The following is a 14,034-nucleotide window of genomic DNA, read 5'->3' on the forward strand; positions in this document are numbered from 1 at the left end:
GGGTTAGTGGTAGGAATATCTATGCATGAATATTTTGTCAAATTGGAAATTGCTGAGTGCAGCTCTCACAGTAAATTTGACTTCATTACTAAATTAAGATGCCCTGATTACAGTTTTATCTTGTGATGGGTTTTGCATTTGTACTAGATATAGGGCTAACCTGAGTGCCACACATTTTCACAGTGCAAATTGGGCCTTAACATATGTTGATTTCAATTGCTTAATCCTATCCATTTGGTCACGTGTGTGCACATTGACTGCATAGCTCCTTGCAGGTTGGTTCCCAAAGTCCATATTTACTGGCATTTAAAATGTTATTTTACTCCCTGTTGCAAAAACTTACCCTTGCTGGCTTCAATACAGTGGCACAGTATGTGCACAGGACGAATTCCAAGGAAAGGTGTTCAAAAAATGTCTAGCTGATGGAAGTCCTGTAAGTGAGTCAGAAGTGAAATGGGAGAGATGTGTCCAAGAGAGGGGAGCAGTACCTCAGTACCTGAGGTTGTGAGGGTGGCTGGTAAGCCAAGGTGGATGTCTCATCTCTTGTCTTCACATCTTGTCCTGAACCACCCGTAACTGCTGGTACTGATCATCTAACTCAGATCAAGTATTTAAGTAGCCCATGCTCTGTTGTCAAAACAAGCTCAGTTTCCAGCTCCCTTATAGCTATTTACATTTATTTGCCTGTATTCCCTGCTCTGCCTTGGGTGGCAACCTTCCTGTCCCTCCTCCTAGCTGTGACATACCTCATGCAGGATGTTAAGGCCCCCTCAAGGCATGCCCACCAGCGATGACTGGTGTTGAAATATGTGTTCCTCCACCTCAACCATGATCCCCTTCCAACTCTCCCTGGTTCTCTGTGTCTCAAGACATGGGGCAGAGCTATGTGAGATGAAGTTTAAATGGCTTTTCAGCTCATCGCTGGTAGGGACACAGGTGTCCCAGGAGTATTCCTGATCTATGAGTATTGGAAGCTGGACAGCAGGTGGGTGACAGCTCAAGATGCCAGTGGGATGTCCCTGTCAGACATCAGGAGCTGGATACCAGATTTCTCTGGCTGTGTACTCGCACTCATAATGAAGCAAGGCTGAAGCATGAGCCGGGGATTGCCCTCACCATGAGCCTCATCCCTGAGAGCTTTGGCATGGGCCAGCTGTCACTCCCATACGAGATCAAGGACAGGCATTGATGTGACTGGTCACTAACACAATGCCAAAGGACACTTGACTTATGGGTAAGGTCTCAGACCATATTATTTTCTAGCGCAAATGTAGCCACAGGTTCTCTGAAATGAAAGAAAATGTTTCTAGAGCTCCCAGCCCTGATCACTCAGTCATGCTCTCACACTGTGCAGTGGTGACACAGAGCTGGCTGTTATGAGATGACCATGCAGTGTCTTTGATTTTCTCTATGAATACTTCTTTCCAGATTATTGGCCTGAGTAAATCTTCTAACAGAGTGGAAACACATGAGTCACTGTTACTTAGCTAGGTCAATAGATAATGGGACCCCTTGTTTAGCAAATGTATTATTGAAGAGGCTTTTGGTTAGATTTTTCACAGATCTATGATTTCCGTGAAAATATAGTTACAGAGAACTGCTTCTTCAAAAGAAAGCTTTTTCTCCTTATTAGACTATAACAAGCAGGAAGGAACAGGTCAAAAAGGCAGAATTTTACATCTATTGTTTTTCCTAAAGGTACTGTTTTTCTCATAGAATTAAATAGCATTGTCTCAGCCTTGATTCTCTGTGTCCTTTCAAGGTCTCCTGAGCATGACCTTTTAACTTGTTTGGGACTTGTATTTGAGGAGTATCTATCAAAATAATGTCAGGGTTGCAGTTATCAAAATACTCATGCCATCTAGCTGTAAATAAGCTCTGAGGAGTCATCATCTTGGTTTTCAGAGCAGCTGAGGCTAGCTGAAAGCATTGACTTTTGGGTCGTACTGGCAAAAGCTACATGTAGATCTAAATTGTTCTGTAAATGTTGACACAATAACTCCCAATTTAGCAAGATGCTTTTTTGTATCACATGCACTAAAATATTCACAAAGCCAAAAAGTAGATGTATACTCCTTCACTTTTGTTTCTCAGCAGGGTTTGGGGTTTTTTGGTTTGTTGGTTGGTACTTGAATTATCTGCAACCTTTTCTAATTCTCAGCCCTTCCTCCATGAACTCCTTCATTCCACCGCTGAATGAAGTCTGTTCATACTGAGTTTAACTTTCAGCTGAAGTTTTCCCGGCTCTTCAGATTTTGTGTGCTCTCTGGGCCAGCAGGCTGATGCAGGGATGCTGAGAAGCAGCCTACACTGCTTCCCATAAGGCTGTCCCAGGAGTATCAAGCCAGTCCCCAAAGGTTGCCTCAAGGGCATGGCCAGGCTGCAGTCTTGGACCTCAGCAATAAAATGTCAACAGGCACCTGTCCTGTCAGGCATACCCTGTATTAATTGCAGGCTGTATCTCCCAAACTGGAGCCACACTGGAGTTATTTTCAAGCCACATATAGCTTGAAAAATTTTGGCTTGGTGATTCTGAAGTGAGGCACATTGCATAAGCCATGCGCGCTAATATGTGTGGGAGGAGACGTGAAATGGTGCATACATTAAATTCTGTTGTATTAGGGTGGTGCCTGTGATGAAATCTTGTCTGAGAATAACTGATACTACAGAGTATCTTAAATCTAGGGTTTGGGTGCTAGATACAGCTTCATGCTGGCAGTTGAAAGAAAAGCTAATCTGGTTTATAAATTTATAGCAGTATTTCCATTGTCTTGCCTGTAGAATGATTTTACAGTCAAACTCTTTTGTTTTCTTTCCTTTTCTGTTTTTTCCCCTCCTCTACACCCAACCCTCATCAAGATTTCAGTCACTAAAATTATGACAAGGCTTCCCAGAAACTGATATGTCTGTTTCAGATTCAGATTTTGGCCTATAAATAGAATAAAGGATGGCATTGAACATAATGAAGAGTGCACATAACATCACATATTTAATCTGGTAATGGTGTTACAAAGGGGTAATTGAGGATTGGTAACATGAATCATTTACAAATGTGTTCTCAATTCTATGAATATTCTTATGGGCTCCATATAGAGTCAGTGCCAATTAACAGGGGCACCTGAGCTGCAAGACAAATGTGTTTGTAGGTATCTAGGACACGAGCATTCTTCAAGTTAAATCTTCCTCATTTAATGACTCCTAGATTGGGAGATAAGCTGTTCCTTGTGGGTAGCTATGCTGGGAAAGTATCTGGCATCATGTCTAGTAGTAAATCTGACTGATCAACCATGGGAATCTGATTTACTTGCTTATTTATTTATGAGCACTGGACTCTTTAACTCTAGATGAAGCTGAGGGAACTCAGCCACTGTGAACATCAAGCTTAAATTAATACAGACAGTCTGAGCCTCACATAAGAAAGCTGAGGTTGTGAATTCAGTCCCAGACTGAAAATACCTGACATAGTTCAGGTGTCTTTACACTGTGTGTAGAGAGGTATAGGGAAGCAAAGTATGTGTGCACTCTGCATAGGAACTTCAGGTTTTCTTCTCAGAAAATATTTATATCTCTGCCTGGGAGGCTAAGCCCAAAATTCCTCTATGATTAAATGGTAAGAGCTCCTGTTAGCAAAGTTGTCAGATGTGTGTTAATATATGGTGCCCTGGCGGAGTTATTTAGGCTTTTGCTACTTACTAAACTGCAAAGGATTTGTTTCTCAGTGGTCAGATGTCATCTTTGATCCAGGAAGATTTAGCTTAAAGACTTTTTCGTCTGTTCTTTGGCAAGCAGTCAAATCCACCTTTCTTTCATGGTCTTCTGAGAAACACATCAAGATTATCAGGATTTCTAATGCTTCACATTTTTCCCTTGTATTTATTGAACCCCACAGATTCCAACTTGTTCTGCAAAAGTGTATGAGAAGCTGGAACTTCATGTTGCGGTAGGAAAAAAGTCAATTTCAACTAAAGTATAAAAAATTGGCAATTAGGAGATATTCCTTGCTAAAAAGCCTGTGGAAATTCTCCAAAGTTCTGTTTCTTGATCAAAAGAGCAGAACTGAATGTATTAAATGGTATGGGATATGGTTTACAGCACTACTTTTCTCAGAAATTTGGAAGAGGACTCCAAAATACCATGCCTTTTCCTCGCCTGTCTTGTCTCTTGATGCAGTATTCTATTATTCCACAGTGTGCTTTGGTTATCTTGAGGCAAAATGAAAAGTGGGGCAGTCCATGGCCAGTGTATTTGACCTTACTACCTCTGCAGTATTTGAGTTTCCTCCTATCCAGGACTACTCCAGTCTGACTGTCAAATTCCCCTTCTGCTCACTGCCTTTCTGAAAGGGTTCAAATTCAGTGTCTCCATTTTAGCACATTTTAAGTGCCAGTTTTAGTTTTCAAATGCTTTCTTTCCTTCATGAAACCTTGTCCTTTTACACTCTCATGTTTCCCCTTCTAATCCAAAAAGTGTAAACTCTTTGTGTCCTGACTGTTTTGACTGTCCATCCACAGGCCAAAATGTGATTGGAATTTATTTAAATTACTTACTGTGTTCTTCCTGGAGGCCTTTGGAAAACATGGCTGGGAGCTTGGAAAAAGAAGTTGATCCAAAAGGCAGGCTGTAAAGGAAATAGAGAAGTCCCTGTGAATATATGATTACACACTGATTATCTTCTTCCATGTGTTTATTCAGCAAAATCATCACATTATGTGAAATAAGGTTGGAAGCATCTTCATTGTGTTTAGAGGGTCTACAGAATCCCTCTTCTGACCCACACATTGGAGGTGATGACTGCAAAGACAGGAAAAGTGTAGAAAATAGTGTAGAAACCAGTGTATTTCCTTGGCTGGCATCATGTATCTAGATAAAGGAATGACTTAAAATTGTTGGGAGATGTAGCAAAGCTTATTTACAGCTCTATTGATTTTTGTTATCATGAGAGCTATTATTGCCTTTCCAGCCTTAGATGAATGACCAGTAACTTACACAAATGAAAGTAGTGTATGTTTGTGCTCAGCGATGGAAGAGAGCTAGTGCAAGATGTATGATCACTGACAATTAAAATGAAATTTTTAAACATTTCTTATTAAAATGATATACCCAGTTTGTAAGTTCAGCTATTGATGTAGATTCTGTAATTCATTTAAGCAGCAGAAAAGAAAAAACTGTAAATAAATGAGGCAGGAAAGATGAGATGATACAAGCCTGGAGTGGGGTGATAGAGACCTGAGGTCTATTTCCAGCTCTGCCAGCATTCGGTCTGATGCCAGACTGCTTGAATTTTTTTGTCATTGCACTTTTTTTCTGCCATATACAAGCCCTTGTGGACCATAGTTTACTTAATACAGTTTTGAAAAATTGGTGAAATGGATCCCAGTTTCTGTCAGCATGCGTTAAAATAATACAAAATTAAAATCCTACACCTATTACTCAAATTTATCTTACAGCACTAGATTAAGATGGAGAGATAGAGTTCTACTACAATTAATAGATACATATTACATATGGCAACCCCTCTAATTAATCTGGCACAATGTTATTTAAATGTTTCCATTAAATCACTTTTAAAAGGGCTTATCAAGAAGCTGAATCTGCCAACTGTTTTAGGACTGCAGTAGTTCTTTCATTTAGTGTTAGCATTGCACTCTTTTTCCAAATGCATCGCCCCAAAAATTATCCAAATGTGTTTATCTGCCTTGCATCTGAGATGAGCCAATAGTGCACTGGTTAGAGATGGAGCTCCTTCTGAATAAACTACCTACTTAAAATGAGATTTTCATGGTCTTAACTTCTGTTCAAGTGAAAAGTTTATTTGTAAACCACAGGGTAAAAGAAAAACCAAAGCTGTTTCTGAGGAACAAATGAGCATACAGGGGAAAAACCAAAATTAATCATACTTAACTATAGAAATAGCATGATCAAAAAATAGCTACCGCAGAGTAGAAATTAGTTGTTTAATTTAGAGTATAAAATGTATTTATGTGATTTATGCTTGATTAATTACTAAATGTGTAGATTATGAAAATTATAGCACATAAAATAGAGGGAATGAGGATAATTTACCTGGAAAACCATGTGCAATCAACTTGAAGCAATTCTTGTTCTGAATGGGCATTGGTATGAAGCGATAAACAAGAAATGGTCTTTGAGACAGACAGACACATGAGAAACCCTGTTATCTCCTTTTTTTTTCCCTCATTCCTGCTGTAGAATGCTTTATTTCAGGCTTACGATGGATCTTGTAATTTTTAGAGCTACTTTTGATCACAGAGCTTCGACCCACTTGTCCACTCAGTGATTTGAACCCATGGGAAGCACGCATTTTTCTCTCCAGGCAACACAATCACAGAATTGAATCATGGAATCATTAAGATTGGAAAAGACCTTCAAGATCATGAAGTCAAACCTTTGGCCAAATTGATAGAAACAAACACTCAAAATACTTAATGTATCTTTCAAGAAACACACTTGGGTTAGGTTTCTTGGAGTCACAGTTGGATTTGGCAGCTTTCCAGTTTTTAATTTATTTCAGCTAGTGGAGCCTTTTCCTGCTCCAAGCCCCATAAAATCATAGTGTTTATCCTTACATTTTTCCACACAAGGAGACAGAGCCGTGGCAGCACCCTTGCTCACAATGACACAGCAAATGCAAATCTAAGACTCAACCCCAAGCCTGCTCCATTCCATAGATAGTTGTAATTATTAAAATATGGCTTAACTAATGTGATTGGAAAAGCAGTGTTATCCATGACTAAGCAGCAGAGTAGAAGTGTGGAGAATGAAGGACCAACACAAGCATGCAGTCAAAGGAGGGAAGCCCCCACACAGATGATGTGTTTGTTTAAATCTGAGTTGTAGGCAGGTCTTCTTCCAGTAAAGCACATACTCAAGGCTGTGTGGTGCAGAACATTCAGGTCCTTGTGAGCAGTCACTCTCCAAAACTCCTGTTGGCTTCTTCCAAAAGTGCAATGCTCTGAATAAGCCCAGGAAGTTAAGTGCCATCAAGATGTAACACAAAATTACTGGAACTGTTCAAGGCCAGACTGGATGAGGCTCTCTGCAACCTGGTCTAGTGGAAGTTGTCCCTGCCCACGGCAGGGGGGTTGGAACTAGATAGTCTTTAAGGTTCCTCCCAACCCAAGCCACTCTATGATTTTATGAAAATTGGGTCAGGTCATGACACAAGTACAGTGTACCAAAAATGGCCCCTAAATAGGCAATACTTGATCACAAATGGAGTTAGCAATTAAGATGGACCTATGGAAAGAGAAAAGAAAAAAATTTTGAAAGGCATAGGAACACAGCATTAAGCTCACAAGCTGCCTGGTGTTTCCATTCTGAGGCCAGCTTTCTCACATAAAACTTCGGAATGCAAATTGACAGAAGAGTTCTGGGAAAGAAAAAAAAAAAGCACAGAGAAGTCAGGGGAAAAAAAGCACGGGAAGATCAATGCTTTTGTTCTCCACAAGGCTTCATTTAGCGTTTTGCTGGAAGGGAACAAGGCTTTGTTTTGGTCTCTCCCCAGTATGCTGTATTTTTAGTATTCTCATAAATGTTATAAATGTTCTTTTCACCAATTCAGAGCACTAGAAAATATGTCCAACACTAGGTTATTGCTGTCTGGGCTATTTTACTAAAAATTTCATGCACAAGAATTTGCATTGGGTGCTAGGTTGTGATAAAACCAATTCCCAGATATGGGTAACAAATAGTACAGGAGGATGCTTACAATGCTTTTTTTTTTTTTAATAGAAACTATTGAATCAGATATTTACTCATTTTCTCATTGGAGGCTACTCAGAATTGTAGTGACTCACAACAGGATTATGCAATAAAGTATAGGGATGATATAAAAATGACAAAACTATAGATTGAACTGAGAGAAAACTCTACCTTTGTTCTTTTGGGATCAATAAGGTTTGGGGTCATGAGGCCTTTTGTATCCATTCCTTATTGGAATTTCAAAAGGTGGGTCTGGGAAAACTGTAAAGTTACTACAGGCAACTTAGCAAAAAAAATGAAATAAAAATTGGTGCATATGTCAATGAATGCCTTGAGTGGTCTCTGTAATTAGCTGTGGCTGGCTGAGGGCAATCACTACCCAGGTTACTGATTTCTGAACTCTTGGAGAGAAGCTGTGCCCTAAGCACTGTTTTCACAATAAAGACATGCTGGGAACTTGTGGGTTGCCTGGGAATCTGCCCTGACCTGCTTCTTTTCAACATCACAGACTGCCTCCTCCTCCTCTTGGCTCCTTATCTTGCCTTCTGCAAGTGTTAAAATAGATCTGTTGCTACTTCACCTCATTTATCCAGGCTCTGCTCCTTTTTTGGGATATTCTTTCCCATTTGAAGTTTTGTGAACAGCAGGCTTTGGCCTGATGGCTGACTGTATTCCTTGACTTGGTTTGTGTACTGTGCCTATGGACCTTGACAGCCTCACTTTCCCATTGTATCAGTCACTTTTTCCCCTCACCTACTCTAGACTTATTCTGCATTTCCCCCCCATTTGTTTTATCAGTACTTGGGACAATATCTCCAGCTGATCACTTCAGCAAGTGTCAAGCCAGGCTGACTGTGGATTTCTCCATCTCCTACTGCACAGAATGCACATCAGTATGGCATTAGAGCGCATATTCTAATTACAACACATGTTATTACAAGTTAATTACATGATGTTACAAGTTAATATCTTTTTCCTATGCATTCTTTTCCTCTATATGATACTTAAACCTCTAGACTATAGCACAAATCAAATGACAGTGATAGTGTGAAAGAAGATTGCTCCACTTTGCTACAATTTCCATTCTGCATTAATAAAAAACTGTTGATTGATAATTCTACCTCATTTCCAGAGATGTCTCTTCTCAGAGGGAACCTGGCATGTAGTTGTATATTTGAAGATGTTCCCATGAATATTGCTTACAGGAAGATGCCTTCAGGACATTTATGGTGGAAAGGAGATTATCTATGTTCTGAGTCTGTATCAGCTTTCTGAATAGTCCTCACTCTTGCTTAGGCTCCCTTTTGGCTCTTTCAAGTGGTTTACATGCTTCATGCTCTGAACTTGAGGCAGGCAGAGTCCCAAGGAAACACAAATGCTTTTGTTCCAGTAAAGTAACCTTCATACTTTTAGGGCTTACAGAATGTGAATATGAAATCTAAAAGTCTGCCAAAAATGCTAGGGAGGGTTTGGTCTGTTAATATAATATAAATCTTCTTTTTAAATATAGCAAATAACACAAGGAAAATTGGAAATTACAAAAGTGGTGTGAAGAGAGGTATGCATTTCCCCTCTGCATTAGAGGGAGCTGTATAGAAACTCAGGAGAATCTGCCTAGTAATACTTTCTTTTCTCTCTAAGTAGTAGCAGTAGAAGAATTTACACAGTAATAATTAAAAAAAAATTGTCTTATACTAACATAATTTACCATCAATAGAGTCTGTTTTGCACTTGGTACATGGATTCTCATCCCACAGAATGTTCTAAAAACATACCTGAGAGAAGATCTAGACTTCCCTTTTTTTCTTATTTGCTTTAGAAGCACGTGTTTAATTTGAACAAGTTGTTGGTGATAAGAGTTAGCTGGAGTAATGGAGTAACAGTTAATGGAGCTTGTGAGCATTTGTCTCCAGGTGTGCATTTAATAACAGCCTCACAGTGCCCTAGTGTCACACAAACTGGTAACTGGCCTGAAGTAATTGCTCTTGGCTCTATTCCTCGTTCCTCACCCATGATGAAGGGGCACCTCTATAGGACTCAAAGCAACCCCTGTGTCAGGGAGGAATGATGAGGAGGACTCCATTGATACCAGAAGGCTAATTACTTACTTTATTACACTATATTACACTACATCTAAACTGAAGCTGCCCAAACACTCAACCAGATCTTGTGGCTGTCTCCTGACCGACAGGACACAGCTTGCAGAGCTGTGGTCAAGAAAACAAAACACTCACAACCAGAATCCAATTACCAATTCCCTTCAGGTAAGCAACCTTCCACAATGCATTCCACTTGTGCACAAACACAGGCGTGGCAATTGAGGTAAGAATTGTTTTTTATTTCTCTGATGTTCCTCACTGCGACTCCCAGATAATATCCTTGGGAATTTGTGCCTTGCTTTTCTCTATGAAGAGAAATGTGGCCACACACCTCCTTCACCAGGAGGGAGTATGTTGCATCATCAATACCTGCCTGCTCCTTCTCCTCTGTGCCCCAGTTCCTGCTGGGTATGCTGGCGGTGGGTTGACCTGAACCGTGGATTTCATTGGCCTGATGCCCTTTGCTGGATGGCTAACCAGGGCAGCGGCAGCAAGACTAGAGGGAGTTGAACAGCACATCCTGCCCTAGAGAGGTGCTAAAGAGGAAAAAGTGCTTATACCAGCAAAATCACCACTGTTGCCAAATATCTGGCTGCAGTTTATATGTACAAGGAAGTCTAGCCATGTGTGAGAAGGTAAGATTAGGCTCTAATTAAAAAACTGCAGGGGAATCATTGCATGAGTCAATGTGCAACACCCATGAGAGGAAAAATCAAATTAGGATGAAAAGATTTTATTGAGGCAACTGAGACCGCATGTGACATGCTACTTAGACTGATCCTGCTGTGCAGGAGCCAGAGAAATTTTTTTAACATGAGAGACATTGTGAGAGAGGGTCCAGGACTATCTGAAACTTGTGCCTCCTCTTCTCTGGTAGATTCCCCTATTTGAAAATGCCACAGTAATTGAAAGTACAACCAAATGAGGCCTTGTCATTTGGACACACTGAATATCCAGGGGCAGGCAGATTATGATTCAGTAGATTGGTGGACATGGCATTCCACTGGGAGATGGACACATGGGTTTGAGGTTTTACTCCAGGAAATATTTGTATCCACGACTTGTCATATAAATTTGAATCTTATATTTTGCAGGGAAAAACTTTCAAACTGGTCCAAGCTGATAATTTCTTTTTTTCATTGTGTACCATAAACCTCATTAATATACTGCCCTAACTGCATATGTTAGTCTTTGATTTTAGATGATAGCAGATCTTGTTTACATTATCAGTCCATTACATGTCCTGAAGCAAAGTTCAGGAAATGAAAACAAAACCTTTCAGTAAAATATATTTTACAAAATTTGGGATATGGTGTTTCAGAAAGCTTTCAGAAGTAAAATAATAAAATATTTGTATTTTTCCATGCTAAGTTTAAGAAAAAGTGTATACAAATATATTTTTAATCTTAAAAGTTCAGTTTCAGGGGTCAGGAGTAACTTCTATTTACTGCTCTAAAAGGCAGTAACAAAACCCAGTCAAGAAATCTAATTTTAAATTAGCATTATTAGAAAGGGAAGTAGCATGAAGGAGTTTGTTACACTTGTCTAGTTGGTTTTAACTGGGGATGAATGAGAAAATCCACTTGGAGCAGCCTCAGTGATGATCAGATCCTACCCCACAGTGCCCATGTCAGTGCCTTGTAGCTGGATCACTGAAAGGAGAAAGCCTCTTGGTTTGCTGCTACACGTGACCATGGTTCATACCATGCAGCTTTTTTAATAAGCTACTTGAATAACATGGAATGTCTCTAATAAATCACTAAATGAAGAGAATGTTTATAACATTATCTATTTGACTGGTCTCATTTAGTTTTCTCCTAGACTTCTAAATGAAATGTTATTAAAATTAATGTAATTAATTCATGTTCCAGCCATTTAAAATTATCTACTTACCTAAAGACTATAGGAATATAACTGCTCTTTATTGAGAGCATGGCTCAGGGTTTCATTAGGACTCTTAAAATAAGAGAGTAATTAGAGCACTGATAACAAAGTATGTGCTCATCAGAAACTAAGAGAAGGCACTTGCTGTCCATCTGTTTACACCAATGACATGGATCCTCTTAAAGCTCTCTTTATGGTCTCTATCTTTTTCAGGCATGTCTGCTCAGGTCTGGCTTTGCTACCTCAGATGCCATTGCTGTGCTAAACTGGCTTTTGAGGCTATTATTCAGGATGTGAAGTTTCAGGATGCAGTTTCCTACATGATGATGATGATGATGATGATAGGTGTATCGGGTTCTTGCCCCTTTGGCACTGCTGTCAGGTTGCCTCATGCTGGACCAGCTGCATTCCTCCTGCCAATCACAGGGTAGTGACAAGGCACTGAGACAGCTGTTGCTTGTAAAAATCATATGAGACCTGAGTTCAATGTCAGTGCAGTGTCTGTTCAAACATAATAGGAGAAAACAGTGCCTAGAGGGAAAAATTTAGGCCTCCCAGCTAATTGCTGGGTGATCTTTTTAGCTTCGGTTATTCAGGAAACAAAACTAGGTGGGTATGGTGGTGTCTTCAGGTTTTAAAATATACCTTTGTCTATAGCAAGGCTAAGGGGTAATTAGAAGCTTTTCTGTAATTCTAAGTTCCATAAAATTAATTTTTTTTAAATCATTATATTACTAAGCGTAAAGCGTGATGGAAGCAGAATCTATTAAGTATATGAATTCAGGTTCAGATAGAAATGGTACAAGATCTATCATGAAGCAGAAGTTCTCCTGCCACCAATTGTTACACACCAATATGAGCAGACTGCTGCAAATTCCACCTCAATCACAGGCATGCAGTGCATCAGGGAAAACAGAGGTTGGGACTGGTTCTGGTTACTCTAAGCAAAGGCAGGGGAGAGAACAAGGTCACAGCCTGAATGCTCCTGAGGGAAAAACTATAGAGAAACAAGCCTGTCAGGATGGTCAGCGTGGGTGAGCTTTCTGATGCCCCCCTGTCCTATAGCCATTCTTTTGCGCTCAGTGTGTTCAGACAATACATGAAGAGCGGAGGGATGTCATCAGACTATGATGTGAGTGTACCCAAAACACCACTGCCTTCCTGGGAGCCATGCAGAGAAAAATGGCAGGGTTTGTTTTGAATCATAGAAGCATAGTATCAGTCGCAGAATGCTTTGAGTTAGGAGGAATCTCAAGGATCATCTGGTTCCCAACCCCACTGCCATGGGCAGGGACACCTTTCACAAGACCATTTTTCTCAAAGCCCTATGCAGCCTGTCCCTGAACACTTCCAGGGATGGGGTATTCTTTAGTCACTGTAATGATTTCTTCTTTGAAATGCATGTGTAAATTATGAGTTGCTTTATTTTAAAAATGGATATTACTATGCATGACTCAGTTTTGCAGTGCTTCAGAGAGTTTTCCTTTGTCTTCAAGATACTATCAGTGCCCGTTATGTTGTCAGTGAAGTGCTGTAACTTAAGTCAGAAATAGAATATGATTAAGCTGTGGTGAGGATAGGCAGAGGAGAGAGAAATCAGACTTCATCTACAGCAATTCCTGAATTGCCATGAGACTCTTTGTTATGTAAGGATTGAATTGTCTGAGATTTCATCTAAAAAGTCAAGCCTTGTCATTATGTATTAAGAAATTGTGCATCTACTTTATTTATTCTTTGATATTTTTTCTTGAATCACTGAAACAACCAGGAGTAGAGAATAGACAATTAAAGAGAGAATGGCACTAATAAACACTGTGTAGTGATTATTCATTCCAGTAAAAAGATTTTTTTTCCCCTGATATATTTGTATTAGATGGTACAAGTACATCTAACTTCTAGGAGACTATCACAGCTGAACACTATGTTTCCAAGATGTTCCATGGAATTAATATATCTCTCAAAACTGTTTACAGTTTTATAGGTGAACTGTGAACCATCATCTCTGAATCTGTTCATAAACTGCTATAGACACTTAACTCCAATACCTCTCAAATGCCTCATATTTTGAGGGTTGTTGCTCATATTATCTCTAAAGTTGCCCATACTCCACCAAACCTAGTATCCCTCTAGAATCCCAAGTACCTTCTCTGTTATGAAAAACTGCGCACTGTAATTAAGAGACATCAAGGTTCATGTGGAGAAAGCTGGTTATGAAGACGATATGACTTGCAGAAGATATGAATTCTCTGGGTTTTGTTGTTTCCTACGCCATTTTATATACACAGAGCCTAAACCACAGGAGGGATGTGTTCTGTTCTGTGCCCCACAG

The 14,034-nt window shown here is 39.8% G+C and overlaps 1 protein-coding gene across 1 annotated transcript in view; it reads left to right on the forward strand.

Moving 5' to 3' along the window:
* The window catches only part of XKR4 (XK related 4), a 218,075-nt gene that overhangs the window by 92,212 nt on the left and 111,829 nt on the right, over positions 1-14,034 (forward strand).

This window comes from Camarhynchus parvulus, chromosome 2, assembly GCF_901933205.1.
Source record: "Camarhynchus parvulus chromosome 2, STF_HiC, whole genome shotgun sequence".
NCBI lineage: Eukaryota > Metazoa > Chordata > Aves > Passeriformes > Thraupidae > Camarhynchus > Camarhynchus parvulus.